This window comes from Bison bison, unplaced genomic scaffold, assembly GCF_000754665.1.
Source record: "Bison bison bison isolate TAMUID 2011002044 unplaced genomic scaffold, Bison_UMD1.0 scf7180017864527, whole genome shotgun sequence".
NCBI classification, from domain to species: Eukaryota; Metazoa; Chordata; class Mammalia; order Artiodactyla; family Bovidae; genus Bison; species Bison bison.
The window spans coordinates 9,539,970-9,553,635 of NW_011495078.1; the positions used below are offsets into that span (position 1 = coordinate 9,539,970).

The window sequence follows — 13,666 nt, forward strand, 5'->3', positions numbered from 1 at the left end:
GGGATTCTCCAGGCAACAACATTGGAGTGGGTTGCCATTTCCTTCTCCAATGCATGAGAGTGAAAAGTGAAAGTGAAGTCGCTCAGTCGTGTCCGACTCTCAGCGACCCCATGGACTGCAGCCTACCAGGCTCCTCCATCCATGGGATTTTCCAGGCAAGAGTACTGGAGTGGGGTGCCATTGCCTTCTCCGATATATATACATATATATATATATATATATAACTTTTTGACTGTGCAGTGTTGCATGTGGGATGTTAGCTCCTCAGTCAGGGGTTGAACCTGTACCCCCTGCATTGGAAGCACAGAGTCTTAACCACTGGACCACCAGGGAAGTCCCTGAAGAAGAATTTTGACCACCTCTTTCAAGTTATAGAAGAAGTGAATGAATTCATTGTTGTTCAGTCTTTCATTCATATCTGACTCTGCGACCCCATGGACTATAGCAAGCCAGGCTTCCCTGTCTTTCACTATCTCCCAAAGTTTGCTCAAATTCATGTCCATTGAGCCAGTGGTGCCATCCAACCATCTCACCCTCTGTCACCCCCTTCTCCTCCTATCCTCAGTCTTCCCCAGCATTAGGGTATTTTTAAATGGGTCAGCTCTTCACATCAAGTGGCCAAAGTATTTGAGCTTCAGCATCAGTCCTTCCAATGAATATTCAGGGTTGATCTCCTTTAGGATGGACTGGTTTGATCTCCTTGCAGTCCAAGGGACTCTGAAGAGTCTTCTCCAGCACCACAATTAAAAAGCATCAATTTTTCAGCACTCAGCCTTCTTTATCGTCCAACTCTCATATCTGCACATGACTGCTGGAAAAAACCATAGCTTTGACTATACGGACTTTTGTCAGCAAAGTGAATGAATTCATACGTATGAAAATATTTTCCATCAAAGCATGCTCAAAAGTAAGTAGATATTTTTCTATTATTCTTTTGTATTACTAACACAACACTAATTTTAGGGCTCAAATCTATTCAAACTGAAGTTGCTCAGTCATGTCTGACTCTTTGCAATCCCATGGACTGTAGCCTACCAGGCTACTCAGTCCATGGAATTTTCCAGGCAAGAGTACTGGAGTGGGTTACCATTTCCTTCTCCAGGGGATCTTCCCAACCCAGGGATTGAACCTGGGTCTCCTGCACTGCAGGCAGATGCTTTACCATCTGAGCCACCAGGGAAGCCCAAGGAAGGAATCTAAAGAAGTCTATCCAGTACACAGCTAACAAATCAATTATTTGCTTTCTTTCTCAAAAAAATATTTTCTTAGTTTCTTAAAAATGTCCTTTCTTTCTTAAAGATGAGTTATTTTCACATCAATACTGCTTTTAGAACTTATACAAATAGTGGTGTTGATCAAGAAAGAAAAAAAAAGTTTATAACTTGTCTTCTGTATTTTGGAGAAGAAAGGGTTTAATTAAATGGCCAAGTCATTTTGTTTAGAGAAATAACTAGTTTTGTCTAACTGTTGTGCACAGCAGAAAATGACAGCTTTGAAAGAGCAGTAATGACCAATTAGGAAATACATTGACCGTGCTTTTTGATTTCTTGATTTGGGCTCCTTGTTCTCATTGGCTAAATCACAAATTTACATTCATGCATTGCTGTAAGAGAAGCTTCTAAGCAATACCTAACTCACTGGCCTCTTTTCAGAAAAAAAATTTAGCCCGCCTTTTCCTAGGAAATATCCAGATGAAATAATAAATCAGGAAACCGGAGTGGGTCACTATTGACTTGGAAAAATTTGATGTTCGAACAAGCGATCACGTACAATTAGGAGGATAGGCACTTTGGCACAGAAGCCTGTCCCACCACATAAATTAAGACTGAGGTGACACAAGGTCAGACCAGTGAGCACTCTTATCAAGGTCTTATTTTTCTTTTCCCTTTACAAAGCCATCATTCTAGCCAGCCTTAAATAAGATGATTTAGAGTAGACAGAAGAATGAGTTCTATTACCAAATAGAGTTTCTTATTTGCCAGGAAATGTGATCCTTGAAAAGACAAAGCACTCTTTTCCAAAGAAAATGAGATTTGCAACCTTCTTGCAGCTCTCAATCTTTATCAATTTAAGAGTTAATGGGAAATAGCTTGAGAATTTACCCATGTGGGGCTCTGAGAATGCCCTGGCCCATCCCCCGTGGTCCTCTCTACCCAGCAGTACTATACTCCTCCTCCTTCTCAGATGTGACTCACGACCTTGAATCCCAGATAAGGCTTGGAATCGAAATTTCCCAAAGGACAAAAGCTTCATATCTCCCGGTTCCACCCTGTTTGAAGTTTCCGTTTGCCAAGATTCTCAACACAGGAAGACACTTTTATTCACACTTCTGTTGCCTGGAGATGCCCTCTTAAGTGTCTCGGAACCCAACTCACTCTAGTGTGTACTTGGTTGTGCAAGAGCCAGAGTGCTAGAGAGCTGTGTGAGTGTATGAGTGTGAGTATGTGTGAGCAATTTTAAATCGAATGCTCTTTAAAGTCTCTATATCAAAAAACACAAAAATAACAAAAACTTCAAACAACCAGAGTGTTCACTAATAGGCAGACAGTCTAACGACGTAATACATTCATACTATAGCACATCATATACTTATGAAAATTCTTAATCATATATGTAAAAACTAGACTGTGGGCCATGATCTATTCTTAAAGAAAAAAAGCAAGAAAAATGAATGGAAACAACCTATCTATATGTGTTCATAACACATATTTATATAATCATGGGAAAAGAGGGATGTATACACCCTAAATTTAATATTAATAAGAGGCTTTAATTAACAATAAGACTGAAGGGGAGACACAGCACATACATATTTAACTTACTTGAATTTCATTCTATGTGCTGAGGCACTTAAGGTATATATGTCAATAAAAGGAGGTAGTAAGTGAGTGCAACTCACTCAGGCGTGTCCGAGTCTTTGTGACTCCATGGACTTTACAGTTCATAGCCCTTCCCTTCTCCAGAGGATCTTCCCAACCCAGGGATCGAACCCAGTCTCCCACATTGCAGGTGGATTCTTTACCAGCTGAGCCACAGGGGAAGCCCAAGAATACTGGAGTGGGTAGTCTACCCCTTCTCCAGTGGATTTTCCCGACCCAGGAATTGAACTGGGCCTCCTGCATTGCAGGTGGATTCTTTATCGACTGAGCTATAATGGAAGCCCAAAGGAGGTGCAATAATATATAAATATACACACACAACATGAAATATCTGCTATAAAAAGGAATGAAATAATGCCATTTGCAGCAACGTGAATGGACCTAGAGATTATCCTATGGAGTGAAGTAAGTCAGACAGAGAAAGACAAATATTACATCTCACTTACATGCGCAAACTAAAAATAACACAAACAAATTTATTTACAAGACAGAAATAGATCCACAGACATAGAAAACAAAGTTATGGTTACCAAAGGGGAAAGATAAAACAGGAGTATAGGATTAACAGATACAGACTACTATATATCAAATAAAGAGCAAGGTCCTACTGTACGAAACAGGGAGGTATATTCAATAACTTAGATTAACCTACCATGGAAAAGAACAGAAAAAAAAACATACACTCACACATGCGCGTGCGCACACACACACACACACATTGACATCTGAACGCCACTGTGCTGCACGCCTGAAATGAACACAATGTCGTAAATTAACTACACTTCAATTTTAAAGACAGACTTCTGGAACTCCACGTGCATTCTAGGCAGAAAGAAAGGTAGAAAGCTCAAACAAATTCCTCCTACAAGATAGCTCCCTTTCAGTCCCCCACCACACCTCCAACTGTTTCTTCTGTCTCCTAATCCAGTTGTCTTCTCCTGAAGTTCGCGCCTGTGCTCAGTCATGTCTGGCTCTGTGACCCCTGTAGTCCGCCAGGCTCCTCTGTCCATGGGATTTCCCAGGCAGGAATACTGGAGAGGGTTGCCATTTCCTCCTCCAGGGGATCTTCCCAACCCAGGGACTAAACCCACATCTCCTGTGTCTCCTGTTACAGGTAAGATTCTTTACTGTTGAGCCATCCAGGAAGCCCAGTCCAGTTAGACATAAAAGTTGATTTATCTCATTTTACTTATTTCCTTTTTTCTCCCTGCTGAGGTCTGATTAGAAAATTCAGATGAACTAACCAGGAAATCAAATTTCTGTAATAGTAGAATTTATTGTTACAGGCAAAACCAGACAAGAAAATATTATTGCCTTGAGGATAGAGAAAATTTATGATTTGGTTTATAGTTTTAGGACTTCGAGCTGTAAGAAGAATCCTCAGTGATTTTGCATCTAACCCTGGATTCAAAGCTTCAGCATGGAACAGGGGGCCTTAAGGAATTTTCAGATTCTCCATAAAATGTATGCAGAATAAAAATATGTTAGTGACAAAAGCAGTACTATTTTTCACTTAAAGAGTAGGAAAGGGAGTCATTTTTCATTCCTGTCTATGAACAAAGTTTTAGTATTAGAATTAGAGAACTTCTTTACCAAATATGGGGCTTCTCTGGTGGCTCCATCAATAAAGAATCTGCCTGCAATGCAGGAGACCCAGGTTCAGTCCCTGGGTTGGGAAGATCCTATGGAGGAGAGAATGGCAACCCACTTCAGTACTCTTGCCTGGAGAATCCCATGGCCAGATGAGCCTGGTGGGCTACAGCCCATGAGGTCAAAAAGAGTCAGACACTACTGAGCAACTTTCATTCATTCATTCTTACCAAATACAAATCGTAGTTCAAATGTGACTTCAGCAGCCTAATTGACTGAACAGTGAAAAAGACAACCAAATTAGGAGCCAACCAAGTAACTTCCCACTGTCTTCATGAGATGTTTTGAAGAGGCAATCACCCAAAGTATTCCCCAATAAGCTGTTGGTTTGTAGTAGGTTTACAAATGTGATAACAACCCAAGGTGCCTTTTCTATCAGAAGTATTAGCATTGCAAAGATTTGAAAATGGAATGGACTCCCCTCTGCAGACAGCAGTCTTTCGGAAAGAAGGGTTACCTGGGTGTGTCTTTGTGGTACATGTAGATTTACACACATACCTAAACACACATAGGTAAATGCAATTGTGCGTATACTCATATATTAATACCCACATACATGCCGTAAACACATATACATGCAAACATATGTCTGAAGACATATTTATGTATTCAGATGTATATAACATATGTGTATAAATTTAAGGTAGCAAATACATATTTGCATACACATACATATGCTTTACGGAGAAGGCAATGGCACCCCACTCCAGTACTCTTTCCTGGAAAATCCCATGGACAGAGGAGCCTGGTAGGCTGTAGTCCATGGGGTCGAGAAGAGTCTTACACGACTGCGCGACTTCACTTTCACTTTTCACTTTCATGCATTGGAGAAGGAAATGGCAACCCACTCCAGTGTTCTTGCCTGGAGAATCCCAGGGACGGGGGAGCCTGGTGGGCTGCCATCTATGGGGTCGCACAGAGTCGGACACGACTGAAGTGACTTAGAGCAGTAGCATACATGATAAAGCAAGATTTGAAAAAAGTGAATATATATATAACATTAATACCTAAAGACATCAACTCTTAGAATAGACACCAAGACTTCAAAGACTGTGGATGACCAAGAAACAAGATAATAGAAATAATAGCTGAACTCCTTGCCCCAAATGAGCAGAATTTGGAAATGAAGTAAACATGATGAATAGTGAGAGAAAGAAAAGTTTGGAGAGCAGGGAGAGGACTCAAGTACAGGACTGGAAATCAGAGAGTTTCAAGAACTAGAATGATTACTATTCAGTCTTAAGTTGGTTTACATTCCTGTGATTAAACAAGCCCACCCCTGATGTCTCTAGGACCTGTACTAATATTTCACTAAATCAGCTGACCTTTGAACTACACAGGTTTGAACTGCACAATGCCACTTACAATGTGGATGTGTTACAATAAACATGTACCCCAGTACTCCATGATCCAAGGTAGGTTGAATCTTTGGATACAGAACTGCAGCTAAGGGGGGTGTGGGGGGGGGCAAGATGGAAAACAGAAGACCACTAAGAAAGAAAAACTGAAGAGTGATTCCACAAAATAGGTTTGGAGACAGTTATTCAAAGAAAAATGCAACCTAATTCCAAAGACACATGTACCCCAGTGTTCGTCACAGCGTCCTTTACAGTAGCCAGGACATGAACGCAACTTAAACGTCCGTCAGCAGAGGAGTGGATAAAGATGTAATGCAAATATACAATGGAATATTATTCAGCCATAAAAAGGAACAAAATTGGGTCATTTGTAGAGATGTGGACAAATCTAGAATCTGTCATACACAGTGAATAGGTCAGAAACAGAAAAAGAGAGACTGTATATTAATGCACATATGTGGAATCTAGGAAAATGGTCCTGATGAACCTATCTTCAGGGCAGAGACAGAGACGCAGGCGTAGGGAATGGACCTGTGAACACGGGGTGGAGGCATGTGAGATGAGGGAGATGAATTGAGAAAGTAGCATGGACATGTATACGCTACCACATGTTAGACAGATAGCTAGTAGGAAGCAGCTGTATAACAGAGAGCTCAACTCGGTGCTCTGTGATGGCCTGGAGGGGTGAGATGGGAGGATGGAAGGGAGGTCCAAGAGGGAGGGGATATATGCACACCATAGCTACTTCACAGTGCTGTAAAGCAGAAACATTGTAAAACAACTATACTCCAGTTTTGAAAAAAATTTTAAGTAAAATGCAACTGTGAGGAGCAAGTAGGTCCAACAGTTCTAGGACAGACTATAAGGATTCAGAAAATCCAGCTCTCATGAATAATCATACACAGTTCTCATACTACTTAACAGTGTAGATGTCAGAAATAGCTGCCAGAAAAAAAATTACCAATACTTCCATATTAGGGGTATTTCCATGTATTTTAAGTATTTTCATACCATGTGTGTTTAAATCAATGCTTATAAGGATGTTTCATAGTCTGAATAAATTAAATCTATTAATCTTTTTTGGGCTCCAAAATCACTGCAAATGGTGATTGCAGCCACGAAATTAAAAGATGCTTGCTCCTTGGAAAGAAAGTTATGACCAACCTAGATAGCATATTAAAAAACAGGAACATTACTTTGCCAACAAAGGTCCATCTAGTCAAGGCTGTGGTTTTTCCGGTAGTCATGTATGGATGTGAGAGTTGGTCTATAAAGAAAGCTGAGCGTCAAAGAATTGATGCTTTTGAACTGTGGTGTTGGAGAAGACTTTTGAGAGTCCCTTGGACTGCAAGAAGAACCAACCAGTCCATCCTAAAGGAAATCAGTCCTGGGTGTTCATTGGAGGGACTGATGTTGAAGCTGAAACTCCAATACTTTGGCCACCTGATGCAAAGAGCTGACTCATTTGAAAAGACCCTGATGCTGGGAAAGATCAAGGGCAGGAGGAGAAGGGGACGACAGAGGATGAGATCACCGGATGCCATCACCGACTCAATGGTCATAAGTTTGAGTAAACTCCAGGAGTTGGTGATGGACAGGGAGGCCTGGAGTGCTGCAGTCCACGGGGTCACAAAGAGTTGGACATGACTGAGCGACTGAACTGAATGAATTAATCTTTAAATTATATAGATATTAAATGTATTTATACATAAAAATTATTCTGAATAATATCCTGAAGAATGTCAAGTTCTTTATATCCATAAAGATGTTCCAGAAAAAGAAACTAACTTTCAGAGAAATCAAATGACTGTCTCAGGGATGAATGACAGAAACAAGTTAACTCCAGTTAACAATTCAGACAAGATTCCTATCTAAGCCCAGAAGTGCCATAAAGTCCAGACTCATTCTATAAGCGATCATTCTTCATTTCACAGCAATTCCAGATAAAAATAACAGTTTTTAATTTAGCAGGGCCTTCTCACCATTGATGAGTTTTCTGATTCTTTCTCCTGACTTTCTTCCATCAGTTCTATCACTGACACCATCTTACTCATCCCTGAGTACTGAAGCATATGATTCTATCTTCCAGCAGTCTTTAAAATGCCTCATAATTCTATCCTTATTCGCTCCCCCAGGAACTAGTATTTAAACATGATCTAACCTGAGTTCCTCCCCATCAAGTGTCAATCCCAACCTGCTGGGCCCCCAGGCACCATATTACTTTCCATGAATCACTGGCCATCAATTATGTTCAAACTCCCATGTTCAAACTGCTTCATGGTTCCTATATACTGTTTAACTGAGCACAGGCTTCACATTCAGCGTGCTTCCCTTGTGGCTCAGCTGGTAAAGAATCTGCCTACAGTTCTTCTGCAGGAGACCTGGGTTCGATCCCTGGGTTGGGAAGATCCCCTGGAGAAGGGAAGGGCTACCCACTCCAGCATTCTGGCCTGGAGAATTCCATGGATTGTGTAGTCCATGGGGTCGAGAAAGAGTTAGACACGACTGAGCGACTTTCACTTTTCACTTTCACCTTCAGGTTCAGAGCTCTCTGCCAGATGAGAGCTGCAGCTCTCAACATATCTTCCACTAGGCTTCCCACAGCCCTAATTTCCAGTGAAGCCAGCCCCAGAACCCTTCACTCTTCTCCAAACACACCCACATGTTTTTCTGCCTCTAAACCATTTCTTCCATTTTTCTTCACTCAGAATTCCAACTGTCCACCCTTTGGAATAAAAACCTCCTTATACTAAAAGACTTATGTCAAATGCTACAATTTTTCCAGAATTTACATCACAATATTTAATTCCTACCTTAATGGAACCCTCATAGAAATACATAGAAATTATATTCTTCTTTGCCTTATAGGCATTTGGTATTTCTCTGAACCTCCCTACTCAGCAGGAACCTGTCATGTATTCCTCGTCTTTTGTAGCACCTGTATTTTATTTTATTTTTAAACTTTACAATATTGTATTAGTTTTGCCAAATACCGAAATGAATCTGCCACAGGTATACCTGTGTCCCCCATCCTGAACCCTCCTCCCACCTCCCTCCTCATACCATCCCTCTGGGTCATCCCAGTGCACCAGCCCCAAGCATCCAGTATCCTGCATCGAACCTGGACTGGCGACTCATTTCTTACATGATAGTATACATGTTTCAATGCCATTCTCCCAAATCTCCCCACCCTCTCCCTCTCCCACAGAGTCCATAAGACTGTTCTATACATCAGTGTCTCTTTTGCTGTCTCGTACACAGGGTTATTGTTACCATCTTTCTAAATTCCATATATATGTGTTAGTATACTGTATTGGTGTTTTTCTTTCTGGCTTCACTCTGTATAATAGGCTCCAGTTTAATCCATCTCATTAGAACTGATTCAAATGTATTCTTTTTAATGGCTGAGTAATACTCCATTGGGTATATGTACCACAGCTTTCTTATCCATTCATCTGCTGATGGGCATCTAGGTTGCTTCCATGTCCTGGCTATTATAAACAGTGCTGCGATGAACATTGGGGTACACGTGTCTCTTTCCCTTCTGGTTTCCTCAGTGTGTATGCCCAGCAGTGGGATTACTGGAGTTAACTGACCTTCATTTTATTATTTTTTAACTTTTCCTTTTATATGGGAATACAGTTGATGAAAATGTCGCATGAGTTCCAGGTATACAGCAAAGTGATTCAGTTATACATATGCATGTGTTTACAACATCTTACGGGGCTTCCCTGGTGGCTCAGTGGTAAAGAATCCGCCCACCGACGCAGGAGACACAGGTTTAATCCCTGGGTCAGAAAGATCCTCTGGAGAATGAAATGGCAACCCACTCCAGTATTTTTGCCTGGGAAATCCCAGGGACAGAGGAGCCTGGTGAATACAGTCCATGGGGTTGCAAAGAGTCAGACATGACTAAGCAACCACACCACATCTTTAATAGCACAACATCTTTAACAGTAAACAGAGAGTCTAGCAAATACACAGCACTTAGTGTGTGCAAGTGCGAGTGCTTAGTCACTCAGTCGTGTCCAACTCTTTGCAGCCCTTTGGATTGTAACCCTCTAGGCTCCTCTGCCCATGTGATTCATGGGTTTGATCCCTGGATCTTCTTGACCCGGGGATCAAACCCAAGTCTCCTTCATCTCCCACACTGCAGGCATATTCTGTACCCACTGAGCCATCAGGGAAGGCCATATAGCACTTTATGTATGTGTGTGTGTGTATGTGTGTGTGTGTTAGTTGCTCAGTCGTGTCTGACTCTTTGTGACCCCATGGACTGTATGTAGCTTGCCAAGTTCCTCTGTCCATGGAATTCTCCAGGCAAGAACACTGGAGTGGGTTGCCATTCCCTTCTCCAATAGCACTTTATAGAACTGGCTACAGTGGATTCAATTAGCTTTTCCAAGTTCCTAAAACTGAAACTCTTTTAAGTGATGTATTTCAAAAAGTGATTGGAAAAATGTTTAAGAAACCAATACTTTAAGTGTAATCACAGGTACCCAGGGGGTTATTCAGGATATCCTGAATTCCAAACCAAATATTTGTTTTTATAGAATCAAACATTTGACTGTTCTTAAAGAAATATTTCACTAAAATGAGTTTCCTCCTCATTAGACCATCACATCCACATGAATAATCGCTGGGTCAGATCTTTATGCTATAGAATTTGGAGGAAGATCCATGTGCCAGGAGCCAGTGGAGACTGGGAGAGAGAGACCACTTGTGATCGTGTGTAAATGTCATCACTTTCAACCAGCTCATCTAAAGTAAGTATGTCTCCTATGAGTCACGGTGTAAGAATCCCAGTGGACTTAACTTGAAAAGAGTACAGTGTGTCTCCTACAGCTGCTCTCCCATTGAGCCAAAATTGCTGTCCTGGCTTGACCTTTTGAACTTTGGATCAATAACAGGTCCCCCCCACCCCCAAGACATTAATGAAACTAAATTGCTTTCACAGTATCAACTGACTAACAAACACAAAGCCAGGCTCTTTACCTGTCTATCTCTTTCTATCCATTCATCCTAGCTCACCTTTTGCGCATCCCAAAATAATGTTATATAGACATATACAAGCATATTCATCTGTACTGAGTACTGACTTTATGCAAAACACTATTCTAAGTCTCCTGCATCTGTTAAACCTCACAAAAATCCCATAAGATAGCTACTTTATTATTCCCATTTTACAGAAGAAGAAATCAAGGCTCAGGAATGTTAAGTAACTGCCCAAGTTCAGACAGATGTTAAGTGTAGGATTCAAATCCTGGAAAACTTCTCCCAGAGCCCACAGTCTTAACCACTCTATGATACCCTGCCAGAGCAGAACTGTGTTTTCTTCACAGAGGTGGGGAAAGTCTCTGGAAGTTACTCTATTTTTGAAAATCATCTATAGGAGCTCATCACAGAGACCAAGGCCCAGAAGCACATAAAACATAAAAGACAACCTGCTGTTTCTATCTTGAGTGAGTGCTCAGTTGTGTTCGACTCTTTGCAACCCCATGGACTGTAGCCCAGGAGGCTCCTCTGTCCATGAGATTTCCCAGGCAAGAATACCAGAGTGGGTTGCCATTTCCTTCTCCAGGGGATCTTCCTGACCCAGGGATCGAACCCATGTCCCCTGTGTCTCTTGTATTGCAGGCAGATTCTTTTTACTGTTGAGCCACTGGGGAAGCCCATGTTTCTATCTTACTGGCCATAATATAGGAATTATTTCTTGCAGACAGAATGGAGTAGCTAAACTTGAAGCACAGAATAAGCGGGCAAGCTGGCAAGATAACCAGATAGACTGTGTGTAAGGCTGTCCTCACTGACCTGGCAAATGTAGCCAGTGCATTTGCAGGCGCAGATTCTACACCAGGCCCAGCGAGCCGGCATCAATGGGCAACAGTCAGAAAGATGAGGACTGGAAACAAACGCAGTTCTTTCATTCGGTCTTAAATATAGAGAAGCAGGAATGTACACACAAGCAAACAAAACCATGCATGACTCAGGGCTGCATTTTGCACCAGGATGGAAGGAATGTAGTGACAAAGATGTCAGGATGAAACAAAAAGTCATTTTCCATGGGAGATAATCAGAGTACATATACATACCACAGCTACCCTTTAACTAACAGAAAGGAAACCGATCAGCTTCTTTAAAAGGGGAGTTCAAGCTACTGGTAACCAGAACTAGCTTACTGGCTAAAAAACTGCATTCTGCTTCTGATGTTTCCAATCCAAGAACAATGCAAAATGCCCTGAAAAATGTGTCCAGAACTCACGATATTGAGGAGGCCTTGCCAGAGGCAATCAAAGCCAGAGAAGCCAGGTAACAGTTGAATTTGGAGAGAAATATTAGACAATACTTAGCTTTCATTCCAAAGGGCTGCCCTTAATAGCGCTGAAGCATGTGGGACTGACAAGCTAAAATAAGTTGTGGCATTCAATACTTTTAAAGGGTTGAACCGCAGCCTCTAAGGCTACACAAACACACAGGAGCACCTGTGGCCCTCCAAATTACTTATATGACTTTTTTTTTTCATTGTCAAACAGCCCACATATTACGTACCCTCCCTGTGCTTCTAGGCCCAAATGCCACAGGAGAAAAAGAAAAACATTTTTCTATAAACTCATGCTTGATCTCTCTGTTAGTGTTGGACTCTTATTCTCAGTACACTGTGGGTAAAATAAGTGGATTTTTTTTTTTTCCCTACGAGTCTGCCAAACACTGGTGGGAACGCACTGTGTGTATTCCCACAAAAGTGCACTGAGGATGCACTTTTACTGACCGAGGGCCTGGATCATTCACAATGACCTGATTGAGGTTCTTGGCTCCAAGCAAACGGTGCTGTTATGAGAAACTGGTTATAGACGTGAGGGGTGTTCTCTTCGAAGAAATAGCTTGACCCCTTCCAGTATGAGAACCCAAATCACTCCTTTAAAATGTGCAAAGGAAATGAATTTATTTTCACTCCACCCTTACAAAACACCAAGCTGCATTGAAGCCAAAAAACGGGAGCAGCAAAAACAATACAAAAGCCATCGCTCCCAAGAAAACAGGGGCCTGCTCGTGTTGGTGTACGGTTTTCTGATATAGGCCACTACGTGTCAACTACATGCTACCTACGAGAGGGCAAATCCACATTCAAAAACACAGTGGGCTTCCCTGGAATTTAGGAAAATCACATTCTCCTGTACTTCCTTGGTAAAGAAAGAAAACACGGGTCAGAAACTAACGCCACACTGTCGATCAGCTACCCTTCAATTAAGAAATAAAACAAATAGGGGCTTCCACTCTGCAAATATTATTATTAACATGCGTGATCAGGGTGGAGGGGCTTCCACTCTGCAAATATGATGATTAACATGCGTGATCAGGGTGGAGAGCCCAGCGAAATAACTCCATTTACGGGGAAGTGGGGAGGATTGGTCTGTAATGAGGAAGCAACAGTAGAAGCTGAGATTTATAATCGAGCGAGGGAACCTTAGCAAATATTATTTCCACTGAAGTCTGGGCCCTAGGGCAGAGGTCGGGGTTAAGAGACGTGATTCCAGAACCCACTGGCGGAAGGCAGGGCCCTCCCCCCCTCCCCCGCTCCCGTGGTGGCTTCTAGGATGCTGATGGGATGGTCCCCAGCCTCCGCTTCCCCCAAGGGGCCGAAGCCCCCTGGGGAGCGCGTGCGGAGGGCCCGGCGCCCCACCCCCTTACCTGCACAGGTGCTGCCGTCGTAGGTCTCGCACACCCACTCGTGGCACTCGCACAGGGGCCCGAAGTACACGCCGGGCTCGCTCACGTGAC

The 13,666-nt window shown here is 42.2% G+C and overlaps 1 protein-coding gene and 1 non-coding gene across 2 annotated transcripts in view; both read right to left on the reverse strand.

Moving 5' to 3' along the window:
* ITGBL1 (integrin, beta-like 1 (with EGF-like repeat domains)) overlaps positions 1–13,660 on the reverse strand; it is a 236,932-nt gene extending 223,272 nt beyond the window's left edge. Inside the window, exon 1 of the mRNA XM_010831480.1 lies at positions 13,577–13,660. The gene's annotated coding sequence lies outside the window, so the exon portion shown is untranslated. The remainder of the gene's footprint in view (positions 1–13,576) is intronic.
* Positions 1,109–1,180, reverse strand: TRNAC-GCA. The gene has a single exon. It is a non-coding gene; the product is annotated as a tRNA-Cys (tRNA).
* Positions 13,661–13,666: the final 6 nt, after the last annotated feature.